At 48.8% G+C, this 16,254-nt stretch overlaps 1 protein-coding gene across 1 annotated transcript in view; it reads left to right on the top strand.

Moving 5' to 3' along the window:
- Nucleotides 1-16,254, top strand: part of LOC144680645 (regulating synaptic membrane exocytosis protein 1-like) — a 704,348-nt gene that overhangs the window by 371,237 nt on the left and 316,857 nt on the right. The gene's annotated exons all lie outside the window — the stretch shown is intronic.

A 16,254-nucleotide genomic window follows, 5' to 3' on the forward strand; every position in this document is an offset into this window, starting at 1 on the left:
CATAGTGAGTAATGGAGAGAATACAGTCAGAGTGCAGCCACCTCATAGTGAGCGATGGAGAGAATACAGTAAGAGTGCTGCCACCTCATAGTGAGTGACAGAGCGAATACAGTCAGAGTGCTGCCATCTCATAGTGAGTGAAGGAGAGAATACAGTCAGAGTGCTGCCATCTCATAGTGAGTGAAGGAGAGAATACAGTCAGAGTGCTGCCACCTCACAGTGAGTGAAGGAGAGAATAGAGTCAGAGTGCTGCCACCTCATAGTGAGTGACAGAGCGAATACAGTCAGAGTGCTGCCATCTCATAGTGAGTGAAGGAGAGAATACAGTCAGAGTGCTGCCACCTCATGGTGAGTGAAGGAGAGAATACAGTCAGAGTGCTGCCATCTCATAGTGAGTGAAGGGGAGAATACAGTCAGAGCGCTGCCACCTCATAGTGAGTAATGGAGAGAATACAGTCAGAGTGCTGCCACCACATAGTGAGTGAAGGAGAGAATACAGTCAGAGTGCTGCCATCTCAAGGTGAGTGAAGGAGAGAATACAGTCAGAGTGCTGCCACCTCATAGTGAGTGAAGGAGAGAATACAGTCAGAGTGCTGCCATCTCATACTGAGTGAAGGGGAGAATACAGTCAGAGCTCTGCCACCTCATAGTGAGTAATGGAGAGAATACAGTCAGAGTGCTGCCACCACATAGTGAGTGAAGGAGAGAATACAGTCAGAGTGCTGCCATCTCATAGTGAGTGAAGGAGAGAATACAGTCAGAATGCTGTCACCTCACAGTGTGTGAAGGAGAGAATACAGTCAGAGTGCTGCCACCTCATAGTGAGTGATGGAGAGAATACAGTCATAGCGCTGCCACCTCATAGTGAGTAATGGAGAGAATACAGTCAGAGGGCTGCCATCTCATCGGGAGTGATGGAGAGAATACAGTCAGAGTGCTGCCACCTCATAGTGAGTGAAGGAGAGAATACAGTCAGAGTGCTGCCACCTCATAGTGAGTGATGGAGAGAATACAGTCGGAGTGCTGCCACCTCATAGTGAGTGTTGGAGTGAATACCGTCAGAGTGCTGCCACCTCATAGTGAGTGATGGAGAGAATACAGTCAGAGTGCTGCCGCTGCACATTGAATAACGGACAGAATACAATCAGAGTGCTGCCACCTCACAGTAAGTGATGGAGTGAATACCGTCAGAGTGCTGCCGCTGCACAGTGAATAACGGACAGAATACAGTCAGAGTGCTGCCACCTCACAGTGAGTGATGCAAAAAATTCAGTCAGAGTGCTGCCCCTGCACAGTGAGTGACAGGGAGAATACAGTCAGAGTGCTGCCACCTCACAGTGAGTGATGGAGAGAATACAGTCAGAGTGCTGCCACCTCATAGTGAGTGACAGAGCGAATACAGTCAGAGTGCTTCCATCTCATAGTGAGTGAAGGAGAGAATACAGTCAGAGTGCTGCCACCTCATAGTGAGTGAAGGAGAGAATACAGTCAGAGTGCTGCCACCTCATAGTGAGTGATGGAGAGAATACAGTCATAGCGCTGCCACCTCATAGTGAGTAATGGTGAGAATACAGTCAGAGGGCTGCCATCTCATAGGGAGTGATGGAGAGAATACAGTCAGAGTGCTGCCACCTCATAGTGAGTGAAGGAGAGAATACAGTCAGAGTGCTGCCACCTCATAGTGAGTGATGGAGAGAATACAGTCGGAGTGCTGCCACCTCATTGTGAGTGATGGAGAGCATACAGTCAGAGTGCTCCCACCTCATAGTGAGTGATGGAGAGAATACAGTCAGAGTGCAGCCACCTCATAGTGAGCGATGGAGAGAATACAGTAAGAGTGCTGCCACCTCATAGTGAGTGACAGAGCGAATACAGTCAGAGTGCTGCCATCTCATAGTGAGTGAAGGAGAGAATACAGTCAGAGTGCTGCCATCTCATAGTGAGTGAAGGAGAGAATACAGTCAGAGTGCTGCCACCTCACAGTGAGTGAAGGAGAGAATAGAGTCAGAGTGCTGCCACCTCATAGTGAGTGACAGAGCGAATACAGTCAGAGTGCTGCCATCTCATAGTGAGTGAAGGAGAGAATACAGTCAGAGTGCTGCCACCTCATGGTGAGTGAAGGAGAGAATACAGTCAGAGTGCTGCCATCTCATAGTGAGTGAAGGGGAGAATACAGTCAGAGCGCTGCCACCTCATAGTGAGTAATGGAGAGAATACAGTCAGAGTGCTGCCACCACATAGTGAGTGAAGGAGAGAATACAGTCAGAGTGCTGCCATCTCAAGGTGAGTGAAGGAGAGAATACAGTCAGAGTGCTGCCACCTCATAGTGAGTGAAGGAGAGAATACAGTCAGAGTGCTGCCATCTCATACTGAGTGAAGGGGAGAATACAGTCAGAGCTCTGCCACCTCATAGTGAGTAATGGAGAGAATACAGTCAGAGTGCTGCCACCACATAGTGAGTGAAGGAGAGAATACAGTCAGAGTGCTGCCATCTCATAGTGAGTGAAGGAGAGAATACAGTCAGAATGCTGTCACCTCACAGTGTGTGAAGGAGAGAATACAGTCAGAGTGCTGCCACCTCATAGTGAGTGATGGAGAGAATACAGTCATAGCGCTGCCACCTCATAGTGAGTAATGGAGAGAATACAGTCAGAGGGCTGCCATCTCATCGGGAGTGATGGAGAGAATACAGTCAGAGTGCTGCCACCTCATAGTGAGTGAAGGAGAGAATACAGTCAGAGTGCTGCCACCTCATAGTGAGTGATGGAGAGAATACAGTCAGAGTGCTGCCGCTGCACATTGAATAACGGACAGAATACAATCAGAGTGCTGCCACCTCACAGTAAGTGATGGAGTGAATACCGTCAGAGTGCTGCCGCTGCACAGTGAATAACGGACAGAATACAGTCAGAGTGCTGCCACCTCACAGTGAGTGATGCAAAAAATTCAGTCAGAGTGCTGCCCCTGCACAGTGAGTGACAGGGAGAATACAGTCAGAGTGCTGCCACCTCACAGTGAGTGATGGAGAGAATACAGTCAGAGTGCTGCCACCTCATAGTGAGTGACAGAGCGAATACAGTCAGAGTGCTTCCATCTCATAGTGAGTGAAGGAGAGAATACAGTCAGAGTGCTGCCACCTCATAGTGAGTGAAGGAGAGAATACAGTCAGAGTGCTGCCACCTCATAGTGAGTGATGGAGAGAATACAGTCATAGCGCTGCCACCTCATAGTGAGTAATGGTGAGAATACAGTCAGAGGGCTGCCATCTCATAGGGAGTGATGGAGAGAATACAGTCAGAGTGCTGCCACCTCATAGTGAGTGAAGGAGAGAATACAGTCAGAGTGCTGCCACCTCATAGTGAGTGATGGAGAGAATACAGTCGGAGTGCTGCCACCTCATTGTGAGTGATGGAGAGCATACAGTCAGAGTGCTCCCACCTCATAGTGAGTGATGGAGAGAATACAGTCAGAGTGCTGCCATCTCATAGGGAGTGATGGAGAGAATACAGTCAGAGTGCTGCCACCACATAGGGAGTGATGGAGGGAATACAGTCAGAGTGCTGCCACCTCATAGTGAGTGAAGGACAGAATACAGTCAGAATGCTGCCATCTCATAGTGAGTGATGGAGAGAATACAGTCAGAGGGCTGCCATCTCATAGGGAGTGATGGAGAGAATACAGTCAGAGTGCTGCCACCTCGTCGTGAGTGATGGAGAGAATACAGTCAGAGTGCTGCCACCTCATAGTGAGTAATGGAGAGAATACAGTCAGAGTGCTGCCACCTCGTCGTGAGTGATGGAGAGAATACAGTCAGAGTGCTGCCACCTCATAGTGAGTAATGGAGAGAATACAGTAAGTGTGCTGCCACCTCGTCGTGAGTGATGGAGAGAATACAGTCAGAGTGCTGCCACCTCATAGTGAGTAATGGAGAGAATACAGTCAGAGTGCTGCCACCTCGTCGTGAGTAATGGAGAGAATTCAATCAGAGCGCTGACACTGCACAGTGAGTGATGTTGAGAATACAGTCAGAGGGCTGCCACTGCACATTGAGTGACGGAGAGAATACAGTCAGAGTAATGACGCTGCACAGTGAGTGTTGGAGAGAATACCGTCAGAGTGCTTTTGCTGCACAGTGAGTAATGGAGAGAATACAGTCAGAGTGCAGCCACCTCATAGTGAGCGATAGAGAGAATACAGTTAGAGTGCAGCCACCTCATAGTGAGTAATGGAGAGAATACAGTCAGAGTGCAGCCACCTCATAGTGAGCGATGGAGAGAATACAGTAAGAGTGCTGCCACCTCATAGTGAGCGCTGGAGAGAATACAGTTAGAGTGCAGCCACCTCATAGTGAGTAATGGAGAGAATACAGTCAGAGTGCAGCCACCTCATAGTGAGCGATGGAGAGAATGCAGTCAGAGTGCTGCCACCTCATAGTGAGTGAAGGAGAGAATACAGTCAGAGTGCTGCCACCTCACAGTGAGTGATGGAGAGAATACAGTCAGAGTGCTGCCACCTCATAGTGAGTGACAGAGCGAATACAGTCAGAGTGCTGCCACCTCACAGTGAGTGAAGGAGAGAATACAGTCAGAGTGCTGCCACCTCATAGTGAGTGACAGAGCGAATACAGTCAGAGTGCTGCCACCTCATAGTGAGTGAAGGAGAGAATACAGTCAGAGTGCTGCCACCTCATAGTGAGTGAAGGACAGAATACAGTCAGAGTGCTGCCACCTCATAGTGAGTGAAGGAGAGAATACAGTCAGAGTGCTGCCACCTCATAGTGAGTGAAGGAGAGAATACAGTCAGAGTGCTGCCATCTCATAGTGAGTGAAGGAGAGAATACAGTCAGAGTGCTGCCATCTCATAGTGAGTGAAGGAGAGAATACAGTCAGAGTGCTGCCATCTCATAGTGAGTGAAGGACAGAATACAGTCAGAGTGCTGCCATCTCATAGTGAGTGAAGGAGAGAATACAGTCAGAGTGCTGCCACCTCATAGTGAGTGAAGGAGAGAATACAGTCAGAGTGCTGCCATCTCATAGTGAGTGAAGGGGAGAATACAGTCAGAGCGCTGCCACCTCATAGTGAGTAATGGAGAGAATACAGTCAGAGTGCTGCCACCACATAGTGAGTGAAGGAGAGAATACAGTCAGAGTGCTGCCATCTCAAGGTGAGTGAAGGAGAGAATACAGTCAGAGTGCTGCCACCTCATAGTGAGTGAAGGAGAGAATACAGTCAGAGTGCTGCCATCTCATACTGAGTGAAGGGGAGAATACAGTCAGAGCGCTGCCACCTCATAGTGAGTAATGGAGAGAATACAGTCAGAGTGCTGCCACCACATAGTGAGTGAAGGAGAGAATACAGTCAGAGTGCTGCCATCTCATACTGAGTGAAGGAGAGAAAACAGTCAGAGTGCTGCCACCTCATAGTGAGTAATGGAGAGAATACAGTCATAGCGCTGCCACCTCATAGTGAGTAATGGAGAGAATACAGTCAGAGGGCTGCCATCTCATAGGGAGTGATGGAGAGAATACAGTCAGAGTGCTGCCACCTCATTGTGAGTGAAGGAGAGATTACAGTCAGAGTGCCGCCACCTCATAGTGAGTGATGGAGGGAATACAGTCAGAGTGCTGCCATCTCATAGGGAGTGATGGAGAGAATACAGTCGGAGTGCTGCCACCTCATAGTGAGTGACGGAGTGAATACAGTCAGAGTGCTGCCACCTCACAGTGAGTGATGCAAAAAATTCAGAGTGCTGCCACCACATAGTGAGTGAAGGAGAGAATACAGTCAGAGTGCTGCCACCACATAGTGAGTGAAGGAGAGAATACAGTCAGAGTGCTGCCATCTCATACTGAGTGAAGGAGAGAATACAGTCAGATTGCTGCCACCTCATAGTGAGTGATGGAGTGAATACAGTCAGAGTGCTGCCACCACATAGTGAGTGAAGGAGAGAATACAGTCTGAGTGCTGCCATCTCAAGGCGAATGAAGGAGAGAATACAGTCATAGCGCTGCCCCCTCATAGTGAGTGAAGGGGAGAATACAGTAAGAGCGCTGCCACCTCATAGTGAGTGAAGGAGAGAATACAGTCAGAGTGCTGCCACCTCATAGTGAGTGAAGTAGAGAACACAGTCAGAGTGCTGCCATCTCATAGTGAGCGATGGAGAGAATACAGTCATAGTGCTGCCACCTCATAGTGAGTAATGGAGAGAATACAGTCAGAGTGCTGCCACCACATAGTGAGTGAAGGAGAGAATACAGTCAGAGTGCTGCCACCACATAGTGAGTGAAGGAGAGAATACAGTCAGAATGCTGCCACCTCACAGTGAGTGAAGGAGAGAATACAGTCAGAGTGCTGCCATCTCATAGTGAGTGTAGGAGAGAATACAGTCAGAGCGCTGCCACCTCATAGTGAGTAATGGAGAGAATACAGTCAGAGTGATGCCATCTCATAGTGAGTGAAGGAGAGAATGCAGTCAGAGTGCTGCCACCTCATAGTGAGTGAAGGAGAAAATACAGTCAGAGTGCTGCCACCACATAGTGAGTGATGGAGTGAATACCGTCAGAGTGCTGCCGCTGCACAGTGAATAACGGACAGAATACAGTCAGAGTGCTGCCACCTCACAGTGAGTGATGCAAAAAATTCAGTCAGAGTGCTGCCGCTGCACAGTGAGTGACAGGGAGAATACAGTCAGAGTGCTGCCACTGCACAGTCAGTGACAGGGAGAATACAGTCAGAGTGCTGCCACCTCATAGTGAGTGATGGAGAGAATACAGTCAGAGTGCTGCCACCTCATAGTGAGCGATGGAGAGAATACAGTCAGAGTCCTGCACTGCACAGTGAGCGATGGAGAGAATACAGTCAGAGTGCAGCCACCTCATAGTGAGCGATGGAGAGAATACAGTCAGAGTGCAGCCACCTCATAGTGAGCGATGGAGAGAGTACAGTCAGTGTGCAGCCACCTCATAGTGAGCGATGGAGAGAACACAGTCAGAGTTCTGCCGCTGTACATTGAGTGCCAGAGAGAATACAGTCAGAATGCTGCCCCTGCACAGTGAGTGATGGAGAGAATACAGTCAGAGTGCTGCCGCTGCACAGTGCGTGACGGAGAGAATACAGTCAGCGTGCTGCCGCTGCACAGTGAGTGATGTTGAGAATACAGTCAGAGGGCTGCCACTGCACATTGAGTGACGGAGAGAATACAATCAGAGTAATGACGCTGCACAGTGAGTGTTGGAGAGAATACAGTCAGAGTGCTTTTGCTGCACAGTGAGTAATGGAGAGAATACAGTCAGAGTGCAGCCACCTCATAGTGAGCGATAGAGAGAATACAGTTAGAGTGCAGCCACCTCATAGTGAGCGATGGAGAGAATACAGTCAGAGTGCTGCCATCTCATAGTGAGCGATGGAGAGAATACAGTTAGAGTGCAGCCACCTCATAGTGAGCGCTGGAGAGAATACAGTTAGAGTGCAGCCACCTCATAGTGAGTAATGGAGAGAATACAGTCAGAGTGCAGCCACCTCATAGTGAGCGCTGGAGAGAATACAGTTAGAGTGCAGCCACCTCATAGTGAGTAATGGAGAGAATACAGTCAGAGTGCAGCCACCTCATAGTGAGTGACAGAGCGAATACAGTCAGAGTGCCATCTCATAGTGAGTGAAGGAGAGAATACAGTCAGAGTGCTGCCACCTCACAGTGAGTGAAGGAGAGAATAGAGTCAGAGTGCTGCCACCTCATAGTGAGTGACAGAGCGAATACAGTCAGAGTGCTGCCATCTCATAGTGAGTGAAGGAGAGAATACAGTCAGAGTGCTGCCACCTCATGGTGAGTGAAGGAGTGAATACAGTCAGAGTGCTGCCATCTCATAGTGAGTGAAGGGGAGAATACAGTCAGAGCGCTGCCACCTCATAGTGATTAATGGAGAGAATACAGTCAGAGTGCTGCCACCACATAGTGAGTGAAGGAGAGAATACAGTCAGAGTGCTGCCATCTCAAGGTGAGTGAAGGAGAGAATACAGTCAGAGTGCTGCCACCTCATAGTGAGTGAAGGAGAGAATACAGTCAGAGTGCTGCCATCTCATACTGAGTGAAGGGGAGAATACAGTCAGAGCTCTGCCACCTCATAGTGAGTAATGGAGAGAATACAGTCAGAGTGCTGCCACCACATAGTGAGTAAAGGAGAGAATACAGTCAGAGTGCTGCCATCTCATAGTGAGTGAAGGAGAGAATACAGTCAGAATGCTGTCACCTCACAGTGTGTGAAGGAGAGAATACAGTCAGAGTGCTGCCACCTCATAGTGAGTGATGGAGAGAATACAGTCATAGCGCTGCCACCTCATAGTGAGTAATGGTGAGAATACAGTCAGAGGGCTGCCATCTCATCGGGAGTGATGGAGAGAATACAGTCAGAGTGCTGCCACCTCATAGGGAGTGAAGGAGAGAATACAGTCAGAGTGCTGCCACCTCATAGTGAGTGATGGAGAGAATACAGTCGGAGTGCTGCCACCTCATAGTGAGTGTTGGAGTGAATACCGTCAGAGTGCTGCCACCTCATAGTGAGTGATGGAGAGAATACAGTCAGAGTGCTGCCGCTGCACATTGAATAACGGACAGAATACAATCAGAGTGCTGCCACCTCACAGTGAGTGATGGAGTGAATACCGTCAGAGTGCTGCCGCTGCACAGTGAATAACGGACAGAATACAGTCAGAGTGCTGCCACCTCACAGTGAGTGATGCAAAAAATTCAGTCAGAGTGCTGCCCCTGCACAGTGAGTGACAGGGAGAATACAGTCAGAGTGCTGCCACTGCACAGTCAGTGACAGGGAGAATACAGTCAGAGTGCTGCCACCTCACAGTGAGTGATGGAGAGAATACAGTCAGAGTGCTGCCACCTCATAGTGAGTGACAGAGCGAATACAGTCAGAGTGCTTCCATCTCATAGTGAGTGAAGGAGAGAATACAGTCAGAGTGCTGCCACCTCATAGTGAGTGATGGAGAGAATACAGTCATAGCGCTGCCACCTCATAGTGAGTAATGGTGAGAATACAGTCAGAGGGCTGCCATCTCATAGGGAGTGATGGAGAGAATACAGTCAGAGTGCTGCCACCTCATAGTGAGTGAAGGAGAGAATACAGTCAGAGTGCTGCCACCTCATAGTGAGTGATGGAGAGAATACAGTCGGAGTGCTGCCACCTCATAGTGAGTGTTGGAGTGAATACCGTCAGAGTGCTGCCACCTCATAGGGAGTGATGGAGCGAATACAGTCAGAGTGCTGCCGCTGCACATTGAATAACGGACAGAATACAATCAGAGTGCTGCCACCTCACAGTGAGTGATGGAGTGAATACCGTCAGAGTGCTGCCGCTGCACAATGAATAACGGACAGAATACAGTCAGAGTGCTGCCACCTCACAGTGAGTGATGCAAAAAATTCAGTCAGAGTGCTGCCGCTGCACAGTGAGTGACAGGGAGAATACAGTCAGAGTGCTGCCACTGCACAGTCAGTGACAGGGAGAATACAGTCAGAGTGCTGCCACCTCATAGTGAGTGATGGAGAGAATACAGTCAGAGTGCTGCCACCTCATAGTGAGTGACAGAGCGAATACAGTCAGAGTGCTGCCACCACATAGTGAGTGAAGGAGAGAATACAGTCAGAGTGCTGCCATCTCATAGTGAGTGAAGGGGAGAATACAGTCAGAGCGCTGCCACCTCATGGTGAGTAATGGAGTGAATACAGTCAGAGTGCTGCCACCACATAGTGAGTGAAGGAGAGAATACAGTCAGAGTGCTGCCATCTCAAGGTGAATGAAGGAGAGAATACAGTCAGAGTGCTGCCACCTCATAGTGAGTGAAGGAGAGAATACAGTCAGAGTGCTGCCATCTCATAGTGAGTGAAGGGGAGAATACAGTCAGAGCGCTGCCACCTCATAGTGAGTAATGGAGAGAATACAGTCAGAGTGCTGCCACCACATAGTGAGTGAAGGAGAGAATACAGTCAGAGTGCTGCCATCTCATAGTGAGTGAAGGAGAGAATACAGTCCGAATGCTGCCACCTCACAGTGAGTGAAGGAGAGAGTACAGTCAGAGTGCTGCCATCTCATAGTGAGTGAAGGAGAGAATTCAGTCATAGCGCTGGCACCTCATAGTGAGTGAAGGAGAGAATGCAGTCAGAGTGCTGCCACCTCATAGTGAGTGAAGGACAAAATACAGTCAGAGTGCTGCCACCTCATAGTGAGTGAAGGACAGAATACAGTCAGAGTGCTGCCACCTCATCGTGAGTGATGGAGAGAATACAGTCATAGCGCTGCCATCTCATAGTGAGTAATGGAGAGAATACAGTCAGAGTGCTGCCACCTCATAGTGAGCGATGGAGAGAATACAGTCAGAGTGCTGCCAACTCATAGTGAGTGATGGAGAGAATACAGTCAGAGTGCTGCCATCTCATAGTGAGCGATGGAGAGAATACAGTCAGAGCGCTGCCATCTCATAGTGAGTAATGGAGAGAATACAGTCAGAGTGCTGCCACCTCATAGTGAGTGATGGAGAGCATACAGTCAGAGTGCTCCCACCTCATAGTCAGTGATGGAGAGAATACAGTCAGAGTGCTGCCACCTCATAGTGAGTGAAGGACAGAATACAGTCAGAGTGCTGCCATCTCATAGTGAGTGATGGAGAGAATACAGTCATAGCGCTGCCACCTCATAGTGAGTAATGGAGAGAATACAGTCAGAGGGCTGCCATCTCATAGGGAGTGATGGAGAGAATACAGTCAGAGTGCTGCCATCTCATAGGGAGTGATGGAGAGAATACAGTCATAGCGCTGCCACCTCATAGTGAGTAATGGAGAGAATACAGTCAGAGGGCTGCCATCTCATATTGAGTGAAGGAGAGAATACAGTCAGAGTGCTGCCACCTCGTCGTGAGTGATGGAGAGAATACAGTCAGAGTGCTGCCACCTCATAGTGAGTAATGGAGAGAATACAGTCAGAGTGCTGCCACCTCGTCGTGAGTGATGGAGAGAATACAGTCAGAGTGCTGCCACCTCATAGTGAGTAATGGAGAGAATACAGTCAGAGTGCTGCCACCTCATAGTGAGTGAAGGAGAGAATACAGTCAGAGTGCTGCCACCTCATAGTGAGTGATGGAGTGAATACCGTCAGAGTGCTGCCACCACATAGTGAGTGATGGAGTGAATACCGTCAGAGTGCTGCCACCTCATAGTGAGTGACGGAGAGAATACAGTCAGAGTGCTGCCACCTCATAGTGAATGAAGGAGAGAATACAGTCAAAGTGCTGCCACCTCATAGTGAATGAAGGAGAGAATACAGTCAGAGTGCTGCCACCTCATAGTGAATGAAGGAGAGAATACAGTCAGAGTGCTGCCACCTCATAGTGAATGAAGGAGAGAATACAGTCAGAGTGCTGCCACCTCATAGTGAATGAAGGAGAGAATACAGTCAGAGTGCTGCCACCTCATAGTGAGTGATGGAGTGAATACCGTCAGAGTGCTGCCACCTCATAGTGAGTGATGGAGTGAATACCGTCAGAGTGCTGCCACCTCATAGTGAGTGACGGAGAGAATACAGTCAGAGTGCTGCCACCTCATAGTGAGTGAAGGACAGAATACAGTCAGAGTGCTGCCATCTCATAGTGAGTGAAGGGGAGAATACAGTCATAGCGCTGCCACCTCATAGTGAGTAATGGAGAGAATACAGTCAGAGTGCTGCCACCTCATAGTGAGTAATGGAGAGAATACAGTCAGAGTGCTGCCGCCTCATCGTGAGTGATGGAGAGAATACAGTCATAGCGCTGCCACCTCATAGTGAGTAATGGAGAGAATACAGTCAGAGTGCTGCCACCTCATAGTGAGTGAAGGAGAGAATACAGTCAGAGTGCTGCCACCTCATAGTGAGTGATGGAGAGAATACAGTCAGAGTGCTGCCACCACATAGTGAGCGATGGAGAGAATACAGTCAGAGTGCTGCCACCTCATAGTGAGTGACGGAGAGAATACAGTCAGAGTGCTGCCACCACATAGTGAGCGATGGAGAGAATACAGTCAGAGTGCTGCCACCTCATAGTGAGTGAAGGAGGGAATACAGTCAGAGTGTTGCCACCACATAGTGAGTGATGGAGAGAATACAGTCAGAGTGCTGCCATCTCATAGGGAGTGATGGAGAGAATACAGTCAGAGTGCTGCCACCTCATAGTGAGTGATGGAGTGAATACAGTCAGAGTGCTGCCACCACATAGTGAGTGATGGAGAGAATACAGTCAGAGTGCTGCCACCACATAGTGAGTGATGGAGAGAATACAGTCAGAGTGCTGCCACCACATAGTGAGTGACGGAGAGAATACAGTCAGAGTGCTGCCACCACATAGTGAGTGATGGAGAGAATACAGTCAGAGTGCTGCCACCACATAGTGAGTGATGCAGTGAACACCGTCAGAGTGCTGCCGCTGCACAGTGAATAACGGACAGAATACAGTCAGAGTGCTGCCACCTCACTGTGAGTGATGCAAAAAATTCAGTCAGAGTGCTGCCGCTGCACAGTCAGTGACAGGGAGAATACAGTCAGAGTGCTGCCACTGCACAGTCAGTGACAGGGAGAATACAGTCAGAGTGCTGCCACCTCATAGTCAGTGATGGAGAGAATACAGTCAGAGTCCTGCACTGCACAGTGAGCGATGGAGAGAATACATTCAGAGTGCAGCCACCTCATAGTGAGCGATGGAGAGAATACAGTCAGAGTGCTGCCACCTCATAGTGAGCGATGGAGAGAATACAGTCAGAGTGCTGCCACCTCATAGTGAGCGATGGAGAGAATACAGTCAGAGTGCTGCCACCTCATAGTGAGCGATGGAGAGAATACAGTCAGAGTTCTGCCGCTGTACATTGAGTGCCAGAGAGAATACAGTCAGAATGCTGCCCCTGCACAGTGAGTGTTGGAGAGAATACAATCAGAGCGCTGACACTGCACAGTGAGTGACAGAGAGAATACAGTCAGAGTGTCGCCACCTCATAGTGAGTGATGGAGAGAATACAGTCAGCGCGCCGCTGCACAGTGAGTGTTGTTGAGAATGCAGTCAGAGTGCTGCTGTTGCACAGTGAGTGATGTTGAGAATACAGTCAGAGGGCTGCCACAGCACATTGAGTGACGGAGAGAATACAGTCAGAGTAATGACGCTGCACAGTGAGTGTTGGAGAGAATACCGTCAGAGTGCTTTTGCTGCACAGTGAGTAATGGAGAGAATACCGTCAGAGTGCTTTTGCTGCACAGTGAGTGTTGGAGAGAATACCGTCAGAGTGCTGCCACTGCACAGTGAGCGATGGAGAGAATACAGTAAGAGTGCTGCCACTGCACTGTGAGTGACAGAGAGAATACAGTCAGAGTGCTGCCACCTCATAGTGAGTGACGGAGCGAATACAGTCAGAGCGCTGCCACTTAATAGTGAGTGACGGAGAGAATACAGTCAGAGTGCTGGCACCTCATAGTGAGTGACAGAGAGAATACAGTCAGCGCGCCGCTGCTCAGTGAGTGATGTGGAGAATACAGTCAGAGTGCTGCCACTGCACAGTTGGTGATGGAGAGAATACAGTTAGAGCGCTGCTGCTGCACAGTTTGTGACAGAGAGAATACAGTCAGAGTGCTGGCACCTCATAGTGAGTGACAGAGAGAATACAGTCAGCGCGCCGCTGCTCAGTGAGTGATGTGGAGAATACAGTCAGAGTGCTGCCACTGCACAGTTGGTGATGGAGAGAATACAGTTAGAGCGCTGCTGCTGCACAGTTTGTGACAGAGAGAATACAGTCGGAGCGCTGCCTCTGCACATTGAGTGATGGAGAGAATACAGTCAGATTGCTGTCGCTGCACAGTGAGCGATGGAGAGAATACAGTCAAAGTGCTGCCACTGCACAGTGAGTGGTGGAGAGAATACAGTCAGATTGCTGTCGCTGCACAGTGAGCGATGGAGAGAATACAGTCAGAATTGGAAACTGGTTTGCAGTTAGCGATGTGAGGCGCAGCCAGTTGTGGAGTGTGTGCAGTCAGGAATGGATGGAATAGAGTCAGGGTCAGAGGCTTCGCCGTCAGAGTGGGAGCGGTCGCTGCGAGGGCTGGAGCGGGTGCGGTCAGGGTCAGAGGTGTTGTCTTCAGCTTCAGAGGGAATGCGGTGAGAGCTGGAGCGGGCGCCGTCCAGGTCAGTGTTGCTGCCGTCTGGGTCAGATAGGGCTCGGTCAGGGCTGGAGGGGGCATGGTCAGGGTCAGAGGGGGCGTGGTCAGGGTCAGAGGGGGCGTGGTCAGGGTCAGAGGGGGCGCGGTCAGGGTCGGAGGAGTCGCGGTCAGGGTCGGATGGGGCACGGTCAGGGCCAGAGGGGCGCGGTCAGGGTCAGAGGGGGCGCGGTCAGGGTCGGAGGGGGCGTGGTCAGGGTCAGAGTGTGCGCGGTCAGGGTCATTTATAAAGTATGTGTTTCCTTTGAAACTCACAATCACGAGATTACAACTTTGTTATGGGACAGTCTGAAGAAATATTCGACTGTCAGTTTCAGAACTAGCACTTGCTATTTTCTTCATTTTGCTATTAGCCATTTTGTTGTGTTATTCAACTGTCATTGCAGTGTTTCATTAGAAAAGGGTGTTGGCCTTTCAATGAATAATCAATTCATTTGTTAATCCACAGATCTGGGTGAGCAGAAATTTATTCCAAATATATATTGGGAAGACTGAAGGCACAATTTTCTGTCCACACCACAAACTGCATTGCATAGCTATCGATTCCATTCCTCTCCCTGGCAACAGACTGAGATTAAGCCATTCTGTCTGCAACCTTGTTGTCACATTTGTTCCTAGGGTTAGTTTCCGACCATCTGTTTCCAGCTCTGTAACATCTCCCGACCTCGCCCTGTCTCAGCTTATCTGCTGCTGAAACCTTCATCCATGACTTTGTTATCTCTAGACTTGACTATTCCAACGCACTCCTGGCTGCTCTCCCACATTCTACTCTCTGTCATCTTGAGGTCATCCAAAACTCTATTGCCCGTGTCTTAACTCACAGCAAGTCCCATTCACCTCTCACTCCTGTGCTCACTGACCTACATTAGCTCCTGGTCAAGCAACGTCTTGATTTTAAAATCTTTGTTTTCAAATCCCTCCATGGCCTTGTCCCTCTCCATCTCTGTAATCTCCTCCAGCCCCACAATCCTCCGAGATATCTGTGCTCCTCTAATTCTGGTCCCTTGAGCCTCCCCGATTTTAATGTTGTCCGTGTTGTCCCCAAGCCCTGGAATTCCCTCCCTACACCTCTCTGCCTCTCTACCTCACTTTCCTCCATTAAGACACTCATTAAACTCATTTGACCAAGCTTTTGGTCACCTGCCCTATCTCCTTGTGTGACTCACTGTCATACTTTGTTTTATAATGTTCCTGTGAAGTGCCTTGGGACATTTCATTATGTTTAAGGTGTTATATAAATAAGCTGTTGTTGTTGAAAGAATAGGCTTCAGATTGTGTGCTCATCTTAGGACACTGTTCGTTAACCCTTTGTCAGCTGTATTATAGTGAAGTTGATGGCCTGTTTTAAAGTAAGTGCGTTAATGATGCTCAAATGGGAACACATTAACCACTGTGCCTGGGAGATTTGCCTTGAGAGAAATTATGCAAACAATAGTTCTATGAAGGATAAATGTAAAATGCAGGTCCAGTACCCATACATGACAAAATTGATACTCTAAAGAAAAGCAAGATGTGTGAATCCTGTAATGTTTTTAATATATAGAGCATAAAGATGTTGTTGATGTTTAAATCCTGATGCTTGATATTTTGCAGTAATCTGTTCAATTGATATGTTGATGAACAAATTGTACAAACTATATTTAACTTTCCAAATGCCTGGCTGAATTGGTTCTGCCCTCTCAGCAGACCCTGTGTTTCTGTAACTCCCAAGAAGGTCAGCAGCCTGATACTCAGCATGTCTTGAAATAGGGGTTGAACAAAGACTGACATTTTTCAACATTAAAATCACCCAAATCAAACTTTGATGATTTGCTCCTGCAGCTTGCGCAGTCACACACACAAATCATCAGCATGTCGATCGTTAACCATGTAACCATGCCAACACTTTCACACTCCACCAAACACAGACCATCTCCTGCTTGTTATATTGATCTGTGCTAATGAAAGCGTTTATCCTGCTGTGTATAACATTAGTAAATAATTGTAAAATATTTAATATTTAACTGTATCATGGCTTTTTTTT

This window comes from Cetorhinus maximus, chromosome 5 (assembly GCF_964194155.1).
Source record: "Cetorhinus maximus chromosome 5, sCetMax3.hap1.1, whole genome shotgun sequence".
Lineage (NCBI taxonomy): Eukaryota > Metazoa > Chordata > Chondrichthyes > Lamniformes > Cetorhinidae > Cetorhinus > Cetorhinus maximus.